Source organism: Centropristis striata, chromosome 10 (assembly GCF_030273125.1).
Source record: "Centropristis striata isolate RG_2023a ecotype Rhode Island chromosome 10, C.striata_1.0, whole genome shotgun sequence".
Classification (NCBI taxonomy): Eukaryota; Metazoa; Chordata; class Actinopteri; order Perciformes; family Serranidae; genus Centropristis; species Centropristis striata.
This window is the reverse complement of record NC_081526.1, coordinates 30,889,095-30,901,385: the sequence shown is the minus strand read 5'-3', so window position 1 is coordinate 30,901,385 and position 12,291 is coordinate 30,889,095. Positions and strand designations below refer to the sequence as shown.

Here is a 12,291-nt window from a genome sequence, read left to right as displayed (position 1 = left end):
TGTCGAGTGGTCGCTGGGCAAAAAATATCCAGTCCCATGTGGCTTGTATGGGCCACAAGTAGCACACCCTGACCAGTGTAGAGCTCTAGAGGAGAGGTACTGAGACACACTTGTATATATGATGGTTGAAAGCTTCCCAAAAATGATTCATCCAAAACTGGATGAGAAAAATTTTTACTGTTGAGAAACACCTATACAGGTTTGAGTTTGGCTAATAACATCTCTGTTTTCTATGTGCTAATGTTTTTCACAAAAATGTCAAAATACAGCTCTCGAATGAACATACTTGACTCTTTGTGCATTACACAGCCTTTTAGCTAGGTTTCATGAGGGTTTACCTGCTGTCTCTATATCTCTCTAGATGCAGTGATATTGGGCAGAGTCAGGCTAGCTGCTTCCATTCTCTTTTCTTGGAGACTGTTATCGATCTGCTCATCTTACAAGAAAGCAAAGACCATATTTCCAAAAAAGTGTAAAACGATTCCTTTTTGCTATCAACTTGAATGCAAATAAATGCATGTTTTATACATATTAAACTGCCAAGGGCTCAAATTGTTAGTGGATATCAATTTACATTAGAATATGAACACAAAAGCCCTGTATCATGTTTCAGCTTTTCAAAGCGGCTAATGAAAGAAGGCCTTTATACACAAACGCTCTTTGAATGAAGGCCAAATGGAGAACAAGCTAACCTTGAAATCAGGATGGTACTTTTCAACTGGTGTTGGTGTTATCCATGTGGCTGCATGGGGATTTCTTTTGAAAAGCTGGTGCTGCTGACTAGATTTATGGCTCAAAGTTAATCGAAAAGAAACATCCAGCATAACTGGAACCTAAGGAAAACCTGGGTCCTAGCCATAGACTGAATAGGAAATGGACACAGCCACTGTAAGGTTTGAGGATTACCATTATGTAGTCTTGAGTTTGTCATTTTGGCCATCACCATCTTGTTTCTTTTAAACCAGCAGTGATAATATTTGGACAACATGGTGGAGCTATGCAGTGGTGGAAGACATATTCAAATCTTGTTATGCAGAATGGACCCACTCAGATTGTTATATATTCCAAATAGTATTGTATTATTATTATTGATGTAAATAAGTGGCATTTTTATTTATCAAGGTAGGGTTAATTTTAACTACTTAATATAATGCTATGAGTATTTAATTAAATTAAATTAATATTTGCCTGAAATTTCGTGGAGTACATGAAGTTACATAAAATGGAAATACTCAGGTTAAGTACAAGCATCCTTAAATTGCATTTAAGCCCATTAGCCTACTTGAGATACCTAGTGTAAGGTAACTGCAGGGTACCTAGCTAGTGTAAAAATGAACAGCTAGCTAACGTCTTGTGTCTTTTAGCACAACTAAATACTGAACAAGATGTTTTTAGATGACCAAAATATTACAATTAACTTTCATGAACTGAAAATACACTGTGACAAAGTTGTACGACAAAAACACTGAAATGTGTCATGGTAGCAACCTGTCAATCACAAGGTAGCCACGCCCTAAAGTATACCCTGCTTTATTGTCTATTTTTACACAAAATGAGAACATAATTTACAAAATGAACATCATGCTGTATTGAAGAAGACTTGAAACTAACAATTGAGACTATAAACTCATTAGGAAAATGTTTACTGCTCAACATCGAGTGAAAAATAGGGTAATTTTCTGATAAACTCCATACAATCAGTCTTCTTTTTGTAGGTTTAAGGCACTTCTGCATTAGCTTCACTTTTCAGACCCAGAGGTTGCTATATCATCCCAGCATTCAGCTGGCAACAGAACAGACCCAGACTTCTCTCCTTGCAGATGGTGAGCCCACATGGCAACCAAACAAGACAGCAGCTGACTAATGACTGAAAGCTAATGCTACATTTGACCAGTAATGTAATTATATACTGTGTCATTTGCTGCTAAACATTGCTAGTGTGGCCGCATGTAGTAGCTAGCTCTCAGACATAATTCGGTGAATCAGACAATGTTTCAAGTGCTTTCCAACTGCTAAATGAGCAGCCATTGTTTGTCTGTTGAGTAGCTCATCATCACAACAGTATAATAAGTCATTTTATCCATGTGCTCAAGTATTGCATCACTGTCAGCCAGTGGCTTTGAACTGTATTATCTCGTAGCAAAGATGACAGCTGTCAGATGTTTTTCCAGAGCCAAATTTGATGTTTTTTTCACATTACTTCCCCAAAAGCATGACCTGATTAATGTTAAAAAGCATTAAAATGACCCTTTAATTCCAGCTGTCTGTGTATATCCCTCAGGCAGGAGTAAGAGACGGCTAAATGACGGAGAGGAAAAGAAACGATATGGGACAGCGAGCGAGACAAAGTGTGGACATGCGTGGTTTCATTTCTGTGTTTTTATGTGAATCTCTATAGCTATGTCCTCATAGCTATAGAGATTCCTAAATAACCTCTCAGGGATTGAAAATGTGGAAGCTCAAGAGTACAGCAATCAGAATGTGTTTGGGTGTATGATATGTCAGGGATTGTGACTGAGCTTCACTTCTAAAGTTAGCATGGGGTTAACATGAGGTAGGGCTGATTTAAATATGTGGGTGCAGTCAATAGATAGATGTGTCTTCTTGGCCCAAGGCTGTTTTCACACAATGTAACCCATGATGAAAAGTCAAATAAGCAATAGAAAGAAAAGTTTATTCTTAATTATCCACTTTAAAAAATCAATTGATAAAACACAAGTTTACCTCCTACGCAAAGATATTTTGTTTTTGATGTTACGCTTTGGGGCACGTTGGCAGTGATAGTGGATATTTCAAAGCTTTTACTGACCCTTGATGACTGTAAAAAAAATTAAGCGTTACCAACATCCACTCATTAACTAATTAAAACTGACTCTTCCAACCTCTAAAGGCTGGTATATCAATGCAGTTAACAAAAGTTGGCTTTGACTTTGTGCTGGCACCAGTCCATGTTTGAATCTTATCTTGGGGCTTGTCATTCGAGTGGATGGGGTGATTTGTTAAAATACTGCTTTCATACTAAAGCACATCTCAGGAATAACTAGCTAGAAAAGGAGCAGCTCTCCTGCAGGAAGCTCCAATTAGGAAAGCTTTTGTCTTCACCATACGAAAGTTGTATCAAATGCTCCATTTTTATTTGAGTGATAATGTTAACTAGATACTGTTAACTAGATAACGTTAACTAGATACTGTTAACTATATATTGTTAACTAGATAATGTTAACTAGATAATATTAACTAGTCAAACAGTGTAGCAAGATAGCATGGTGGAATTAGCAAGTTAGCTAACTAGACAGCTGTCCACTAGTTAGCTAGCGGTCATGCTACACCGGTTACAGAAATGAGCCCAAGAGTGGGCTGGTGGTTAGCAGCAGTAGTCTCTCTACTTCCTGCTGGTAAAATACTTTTTTGCTGAGAGGAGATCGGCAGGCAGCTGCTGCATGAACAGGTTGCTAGTTAGCTAATTAATCCCTAAAGAGTATCAATACAGCTGTCGTTAACCCTACATCTTGGCTTTCACGGCTATGGTTTGAGCTAAAGTGGGTAGGAAAAGCTATACCTGTTCAACCAGTACAGCCTGATCTCTATTGACTGTCTTAAAACTCATACCATTATGATTTCTGATGAGCCTGGTATACTGTAATACAAAGATGCTGATATTGTGATATAAACAATCACCCATGAAGTTGGAATAATTTTATTTTCAGACACAATTTTCTGTTATTGTGGTTTCATTTTCCTTGTGATAGAGATTATTAATAAAGATAGGAAGAGATTGATAAAGTTTTGAGAAGTTATCTGTTGATAATAAATCACATTGTCACAATCATTCCATGGAAATTGGTAAAAAAAAAGTCTTATTTTGACTTTATTGGCGCTTGTGTATATTGATATAAAGTCATATACTAATTGAATAATAAGTCATATGTTTTGAACATTGCATGCACCTGCATGAACACATTCTCTGAGCAGACACTCCCTTGACATCCCCATCTCGTGACCTCTCTGTCCTTGGGCAAACACACATTTTAGTGGTCTTGGCACAGTAATGCCCCTTCTGTCCCCATCACCTGCTTGCTCTATTATGCATCGGTGACAGAAAATCTCAGGAAATGTCAGCCTGCAGCCTGCGACTACTCTGTACCGACTCCACCGGTGTCGGCTGGCAGCCCACTGAGCCCCACCATGCCACGTCTAATCTCGCCACCAGCCTGCAGGGCCAATCTCACGCCACTGAGTGTTGGAGAGGAGCCTTGGACAGCCGGATGGCGGGTGAGTGGTGGCAGGGTTTGGTCTCGAGGGAGGAAGAGGAAGAGAAAACTACGGGCTAATGGCTAATCCTGTGTGCACAAGACCACCAGAGAGGATTGGCCGGGGCTAAAGAGAGAGCTACAGGGGATAGAGGATTGGGGATCAGACCAGGAGCTGGGGAGAAGGCAGGAAGAGTGAAGACATTGCAGGAAGTGGAGGCATGAGTGGGGGAGAAGGACGAGAACTGGTGGTCACTGATCTAGATAACTGCAGTGGAACAAATTAAAATAAAAAGAAATGTTTCTGTTCCTCCATCACTATGAGGCACTGCATGACTACGAAATAAATGAGTCAGTCTGCTTAAACCAAAAGCATGACCATGAATGTTCCTGAACCATAACCACATTTTATTATTGTAGCCATGACAACAAAGCTCCCCTTACAAACAAACAACAAAGTAATTCTAACCCAAGCCATTCACATTCCCCCATTTTAGGAGCCACTGTGCAGTGTGGGTTTGGTACAGTAAGAAAAACAAATTCACAATACTTATTTTTTTCTATGTAGTGCAAGTGTCAAAGACAGACACAATCCTCTTGCTGAGGACTGAAGGAAAAATTTTCCACAGGCAACATTTGTAACTTATTTTCTTTATAAAAACATGGAACATTTTAAACACTTGTATTACACAATACAAGCATTAAAACAACACTTCCTCAAAGGCCAAGAGATCACAGCTGAAAAAAGCATCTCTTTTGCTGTGAAAGTATGTGACATATAGAATAATAAAAATGTATAAAACATCGATTTGTTCCACCTTGAATATATTCAAATATTCAAAGCGCCCAAACATTTATAATCCCTGCCAGTGTGGGCTCATTCGCTTGGGAACTTTGGCTACACATTATATGCATCAATCTACATGCCATGTATTCTCTGTGTGTGACCACGTTACCATGACAGACTATTCTCATGAATGGTTGTTGGTATTCCTATATAAAATAAGATTAGATATTCCTTTATTGATCCCTATGGGGGAAATTCAGGTGTTGCAGCAGCACAAGTACAGAGTAAAAACAGATTAAGGTAATAAAAATAGAATGATAAAAATGAATATAATATAAAGGGAATGCAATGGAATTCATAGGTTTCCCAATACATTTTTTCTTGAGACCTCACAACATGGTATGAAAGCAGACTGGTCTCCCCTCAAAAACAATATAATCTGTTTGTAAATGCAGCAAAACACGACTCACATTTACGTTTTTGTCTGTCCTCGTGGACTTTCACCCAGGAGAACAGGGTTTAGTCCCACGTGAAAACAAAAGCAAACTACTTTTTACGTAACTTGCGGTTTTTTTATGTGACTTCCATGGCTCACGTCATCCTCGAAACTACTTCACTTCCATCATTAACATACATTTATTTATTATTTAAACTGTCTTTTATAACACCTTACTAAGAAGTTCTTTGCTAATAGCCTTAAACCCTAAAATTAAGTACCCAAAAAAAAGAGCTCAAAAGTAAAGCTAATAGCTAATGAAATGGAATCATTTGCCCCGTGTTTCAGAATCAAGCAAAATACATTTTAAGAAACAACTACAGACATCAGCAAAAATGGCCATGTGTACATTAGTTTGCAATATGTGTACGTCAAACTATGACACTCCACTACAGTCCCAGTTATAAACACATGGCTAATTTTGTGAATTTAAAAATAATTTAGTGGTTAAGTTTATAAATACATCATGGTTTAGGGGAAATTCACTACGTTTGTTACATAAATTAACTTGCATAGCCTAACGCAGACTTTCTTGCTCTTTATACTACATAATGGGTCGAACAAACAGCAGACGTTCACCCAGGAGGACAGGGTTTGTGTCCCATGTGAAAACAAAAGTAAAGTACTTTTTAGGTAATTTCCATTTTTTAACGTAACTTCCATTTTTTACATAACTTCTGTGGTTTCACTTATGGCATTTCTGGTACATGTATTTACTGTTTAAACTGCCTTTTATATAACGTCTTACCAGGATATTTTTTACCCTAAACCTAGCTCAGTGGTTTTGTAGCCTAAATTCATAAAAACTGCATCCTTTTTCTTACAACCCCGAAATGTATGTTCATGTATAAGGACATGTGTGCTATTTTAGAACGTTCTGCAGTACCATGAGCCACAAAATGCTCATTTTGAAAAACACTCATATGTGTCGTTATGGGTGGTATTGACAAACTACTACCTATTGTGTAGGTTGGAGATCTTGTTGTATGAAGCCACATAGGCTCCCTATAAGGTGGATGGATCAAAACCAACCCAGCACTTACACCCAGGAGAGGCAGAGGGACTTCTAACCCTGTTCTTTTACCTATAACCAAGTCACCAAGTCACATTGAACCAGTGTTTCACCCACACATCTGACATACAAGAGACCAGATAATCAGACTGTAGATCCAATATAAACCCTCTGTCCCTCTGCAGGTAAGGCCTTCAACAGCCATTAAAATAGTGTTTGGTTTAAAAAAAAAAAAAAAGAATGTGGCAGCTGCATTGGACTTTCTCACATGTTGCCTCATTTAATGCAGTTATTGTTGAGATAGAAACAGTCAAAATCTGAAACTTTGCTCCAAAGGCTGGACAGCCATTGTGCTGTGGGGGGACTTTACCTTGAGTGTGGAATTTTTCTTCTCTTCAATATTTGCCTTTTTGAAACATCTTTTCATTTATAACTTATTTAAAACATCGATTTCGACACAAGTCGTCTATAAAGCACTTTGTTGATTAGTTTAATTATCGATTGCGCTTCACAGAAGTGTATTGATTGCAAAAGCATGAGGACAATGTTCTGCCAAAGAATTTCAACAGTCTGTTCTTGGATTGACTGAGTTTTCTATGGCAGCGGAAAGCTTTGGAAGGAACGATGTGGCAGGGCGACATTCCAACTGAGAAAAGAAGCTCAGACACAAAAGTGAATTATTTTTATGACCATATATTTTATCTCCATTCGAGCCGTGTTGATGCAACACAAATTAACAGTTCGAGAAGTTGATGGAAACAGTTCTTTAAAAGAGGAAAATCTTGTCTTGACCTGGTGGCCTTAAAATCAACACTTCAACACATACAGTAGGAATGTCAGCTCTGCCACACGTCCTTGCTGTTCCACTAATTAATGAGACTGTGGTATGTGCAAGATGAAGGTTACATGGAAAAGAAGAACAACTTAAGATCAATGCTTGGAAACATAGATGTTTCTGATGTGGTGGTTCAATTACCACCTTAGTAAATATGATAAATTATGATAGAACTATTTTAACTCAACTCTTTTGCTCAAGACTTCAGTGAAGTAGGAGACATCTGTTAGGTGGTCTGTTATCGCTGGGCTGTAACATCAAATCAATCTGATTGGCTAGAGAGTTGGCGGACACCGTTCCTGTTTGGATAAAGGCCCTTTGGTCTCTCAGTACAAACAAGAATGAAAAGTTGGAAGAAAGTCATAGTGTGTAAATTCCAGAAATCTGGATTATTGGGGAAAAAGATTATCCCTGAATATGTTATTTAGCCATTACACCTACAGTCATACTGAAAATAATGGGATGGGACTTTATCACTATTATCTTCACCTATTGTACATGACAGTTGAATACACATAAAAAGTAAAAGTAATTTGTGAAGAAAATTAATCTTTTCTTCACTAGTCTTCACTTAATCTTGGGCTGGGCAATATGGCCTACAAATAAAGCATAGAGCACAGCTTTTTTTTCACACCGCATCAGTTTTACGATGTTAAAAAGACAAAGGAATTAACCAAAAAATACAAACACACCAAGATAGATTTAATAAGTCCAAATCTAACTTTCACCAAATTCTACCTCTGTAATCTCTGTACTGTAGTTACCCAAGCTAAAGTGAAGATTAATTATCATTTTTCAACATTGTCTCAAACCATACATTGCGGCATGTGGTGGATGGATCGAACAAGCGATGGACTTTCACCCAGGAGAACAGGGTTAGTGTCCCATGTGAAAACAATAGTCAATTATTTTTAACATAACTCCCATTATTTACATAACTTTTGTGGCTCGTGTTTTGTGAAATGTGAAAATTTGTTGTTTTTAAATTTTTTTTTTAACGTAACTTAACATAAATTAACTTGCATAGTCTAACGCAGACTTTATTGCTCCTTATACTATGTAATGGGTCAAACAAGCGGACTTTCACCCAGGAGAACATGGGTTTGTGTCCCATATGAAAACAAAAGTAGAAAACTTTTTACATAACTTCTGTGGCTTCACTTCTGGCATTTCTGGTACATTTATTTACTGTTTAAATTGTCTCCTATAACGCCTAACCAGGAAGTTTTTTGCCCTAAACCTAGGTCACTGGTTTTGTAGCCTAAATTTTCACAACCATGAACCGTATGTGTATGTGTAACGTGTGTGCTATTTTTAGACCGCGAGCCACTTTTGACAAACGATCATATGTAACATTATTGGTGGTATTGACAAACGGTCTATTCTGAGATCTTTTGTTATCTTCATCTTCAAGCACTTTCACACTGCTTCTGCAGAATAAGTAATAAGTAATTACAACTACAGCACATTGACTGTTCCTTTCTGCCAATGCATCCATCCATACGTTCCGCTTATCTAATGTAAACAAACCAGCAGCCATGCTGGGCAATCCCGAAGTACAACCTATAAGTTCTGCTCTCAAAACACAAAGCCATTAGCACGCACTCAGTTTCCCCCCACATCAGTGCCACGAGGGATCCACCCGTTTCTCCAGAGAGGAGTGTTGAAGCCCAAAAATAAACAGCCTTCAGATGTTTACATATGGAGCACAACACTGTCGAAGGCCCGCAGAGAGTAAGAGGAAAGCTCATTTGCACTGTTGATGAGAAGAGTCAGAAACGGCTGCCTTTGGTTGGTGTTGTAAGTAATAGAAGAAATATTACAGACACAAAGCAAAAGGAAGGATTGTTCATGAGGCGAAACTGGAATGCATATTTTTTCCACAGACTTATTATTTGAACATATGTACTTTTATAATCCAATCCAATCCACTTTATTGATATAGCACAATTTTCAATAAGATAAAATAAATTAAAAATTGGATAAAAATAATAAATAAATAAATAAAATGTAAAATGTACTGCCCGCACAAAATAAAATATGCATGTATACAAATAAAAACAAAAAAAATCATAAAATCAACACTCTACGTGGTGTTAAAAGCCAACGAGAAGAGGTGGGTTTTAAGAAGAGATTTAAAATGAGACAGTGAGGAGGCCTGTCTGATGTGCAGCGGCAATTCATTCCAGAGTTTTGGAGCTGCAATTGCAAACGCTCGTCCCCCTCTTAGCTTCAGCCTAGCTCTGGTACTCTCAGGAGCAGCTGGTCAAATGACCTGAGAGAGTGGGTGGGAGAGTAGGGGTGTAGCAGCTCAGAGAGGTAAGGTGGAGCAAGGCCATTCAAAGCTTTAAAAGCAAATAAAATAATTGTAAAATTAATCCTAAAATGAACGGGCAGCCAGTGCAGTGCAAATGGAAGGAACTGGACTTCACCACAGCTTTAACTAACTTAATAAAGCAAATTAGATCCATTAAATATAGCATGGTGGATCAACCCCTTTACCTCCTAAAGTGACAGTATACTGGATTAACTGTATATCTGTTTACCAATAAGCCATGACATTATCTCTACACTTGACAGTAAAATAAAGGCACTAATGGAGCCCACTGTTGACCAATATATCAGGTCGATATTAATGGCCAATACTGTCCTATCATAGCCATGCCAATATCTCCAATATGCAATGATATATTTTTTACCGAACATATATGTATAAAACAACGATTGGTGTGATTTAAAAATGGTGTTAACTTCTGATTTTATGTAAATTCAGATTTATTATAGGTTCATTATTTATAGGTTAAGTTTATTTTTAATGTCTGTATAGTGTATGTTCAATGTATGTTTGAATATTGCTTATGGATGCTTGATTTTCCCTCGGGATAAATACATTATCTATTTATCTATCTATCTATTTTTTTCAGTTTTAATTTCTAGAATTGGTTGACATAATTATAGCGGTACACAATCCAAATAGGAAAGGTGTATTCTCGTTCCAGTTTATAAATTTGCCAGTAATCAGTGAATTTTTACCCTCTGAAATCAGTGTGGGTGTAAAAAAAACAACAAAAAAAAATCTGTCTCCACTCCCACTTAATGTAATAATCTCCTCTACTATCTTGGCTTACTTGTAAACAATATGATGAGAAACAACTATGGAACAAATATATGAAAGGTGTCCAGCAGATATTACACCTGAGTTGTGAAGAGAAGTCCCATATAAAATGACCTGTTCTGGGTTACTGCTCAGCTGAGCATCAGCAGAATAATAACTGCTGCAATTATCTTCAAGCAAATGAAAAAATGTTCTCGGTGGTAAAAACGGCCCACAAGAGAAGCCTTGATACTTTCTGTCTCTTTCTCTCTCTCACTCTCTCTCTCTCTCTCTCTCTTTCTCTTTCTCTCTCTCTCTTTCTCTCTCTCTCCCTCATCATACCTGGAATTGAGGCCAACGTCTCTCTGTGAGCCCGTAACTCAAATTGCTTTGCTAGCATCATCCAGCCGCACGCAGCCTCTAATGAGCTGGTGACAAAGGAAGCGACAGCTGGCGTGATTACACAAATCTGGGACTTGACCAAACTTGTGGAAAATAATCTGGGGAAGGAAAAAATGATTTAAAAAAAAAAAGAAAAGAAAAAGGAATATCATTTGAACTTGGAATCCAATATCTAGTTAAGGAAAGGGGAGCATATCACCATGGTGACTGAAAACCTGATGATATTATGCATAAATTGGACAAATAACAGTGGTAAGAATAGAAATTTTTGAATCCAGAAACAGAAAACAGAGAAAGTGGGCTGAGATGAGCATTAATGTTCCATTACAAGTGTTTTTGTGATGCTTACATAAGAAGGCATGAACTGAAATCCCCCGGGGAGGGCCAAAAGGCCGGGTGATGTCTCCTCTGCTGCTGCATGAAGGATTATGAGCCTTCATTTATCTGGGACATCCTATCTGTTTCCCTGAGTACAGTCTTTACAGCCATGACAGCCACACTGTAGGACTGTGTACACAGCAGATGGTTACGGCACAATATAACTGAATATCACTGAGCTGATATATAGTATGCCAGCTTTCCTCGGAAGATGAAGATACAATCTGTCATTGGTTTTATTACGCGCTGTATGTTTTGACATTACGAGGAGCTCCTGCTATATGTGTACTTTTACAGTCGATTTTTGAAAGTTCATTCTGCTGTCAGTTCACACCGAGAGAGGAAGGGGTTAAATTCTGGCTGTGAATATGGCCCCTGACACACATACATGACATAGGGCTGTGTGGTAAAATGATAATTATCTCTGTATCATTTTTTCCTTGATAGAAATATAACGTATGTTCAATAAATGTTCATTATTATAAACCACCATACACTTTGGAGCACAGGCTGTACAATACTTGTTATGATAGATAATTATTTTCACCATGTCATATTTTCTGTAGTTATTTCAGGGTTCAGAATTTTTAATCATCCAATTCAGATTTTATATTAACATTTTACTGCATTTTAGTTTGGATCTATCATCCATCCATCCATCCATCCATCCATCCATCCATCCATCCAACCAACCAACCATCCATCCATCCATCCATCCATCCAACCAACCAACCAACCAACCATGTCATATTTTCTATAGTTATTTGAGGGTTCAGAATTTTTAATCATCCAATTCAGATTTTATATTAACATTTTACTGCATTTTAGTTTGGATCTATCATCCATCCATCCATCCATCCATCCATCCATCCAACCAACCAACCAACCAACCAACCAACATACCAACCATCCATCCATCTATCTATCTATTTTCTGTCTGTCCATTTGTTATCTATCTATCTATCTATCTATCTATCTATCTATCTATCTATCTATCTATCTATCTATCTATCTATCTATCTATCTATCTATCTATC

General features: G+C 37.7%; 1 protein-coding gene across 2 annotated transcripts in view; it reads right to left on the bottom strand.

The window, feature by feature from the left end:
* Window positions 1-12,291, bottom strand: part of tmeff2a (transmembrane protein with EGF-like and two follistatin-like domains 2a) — a 166,476-nt gene that overhangs the window by 45,446 nt on the left and 108,739 nt on the right. The window lies entirely within an intron of this gene.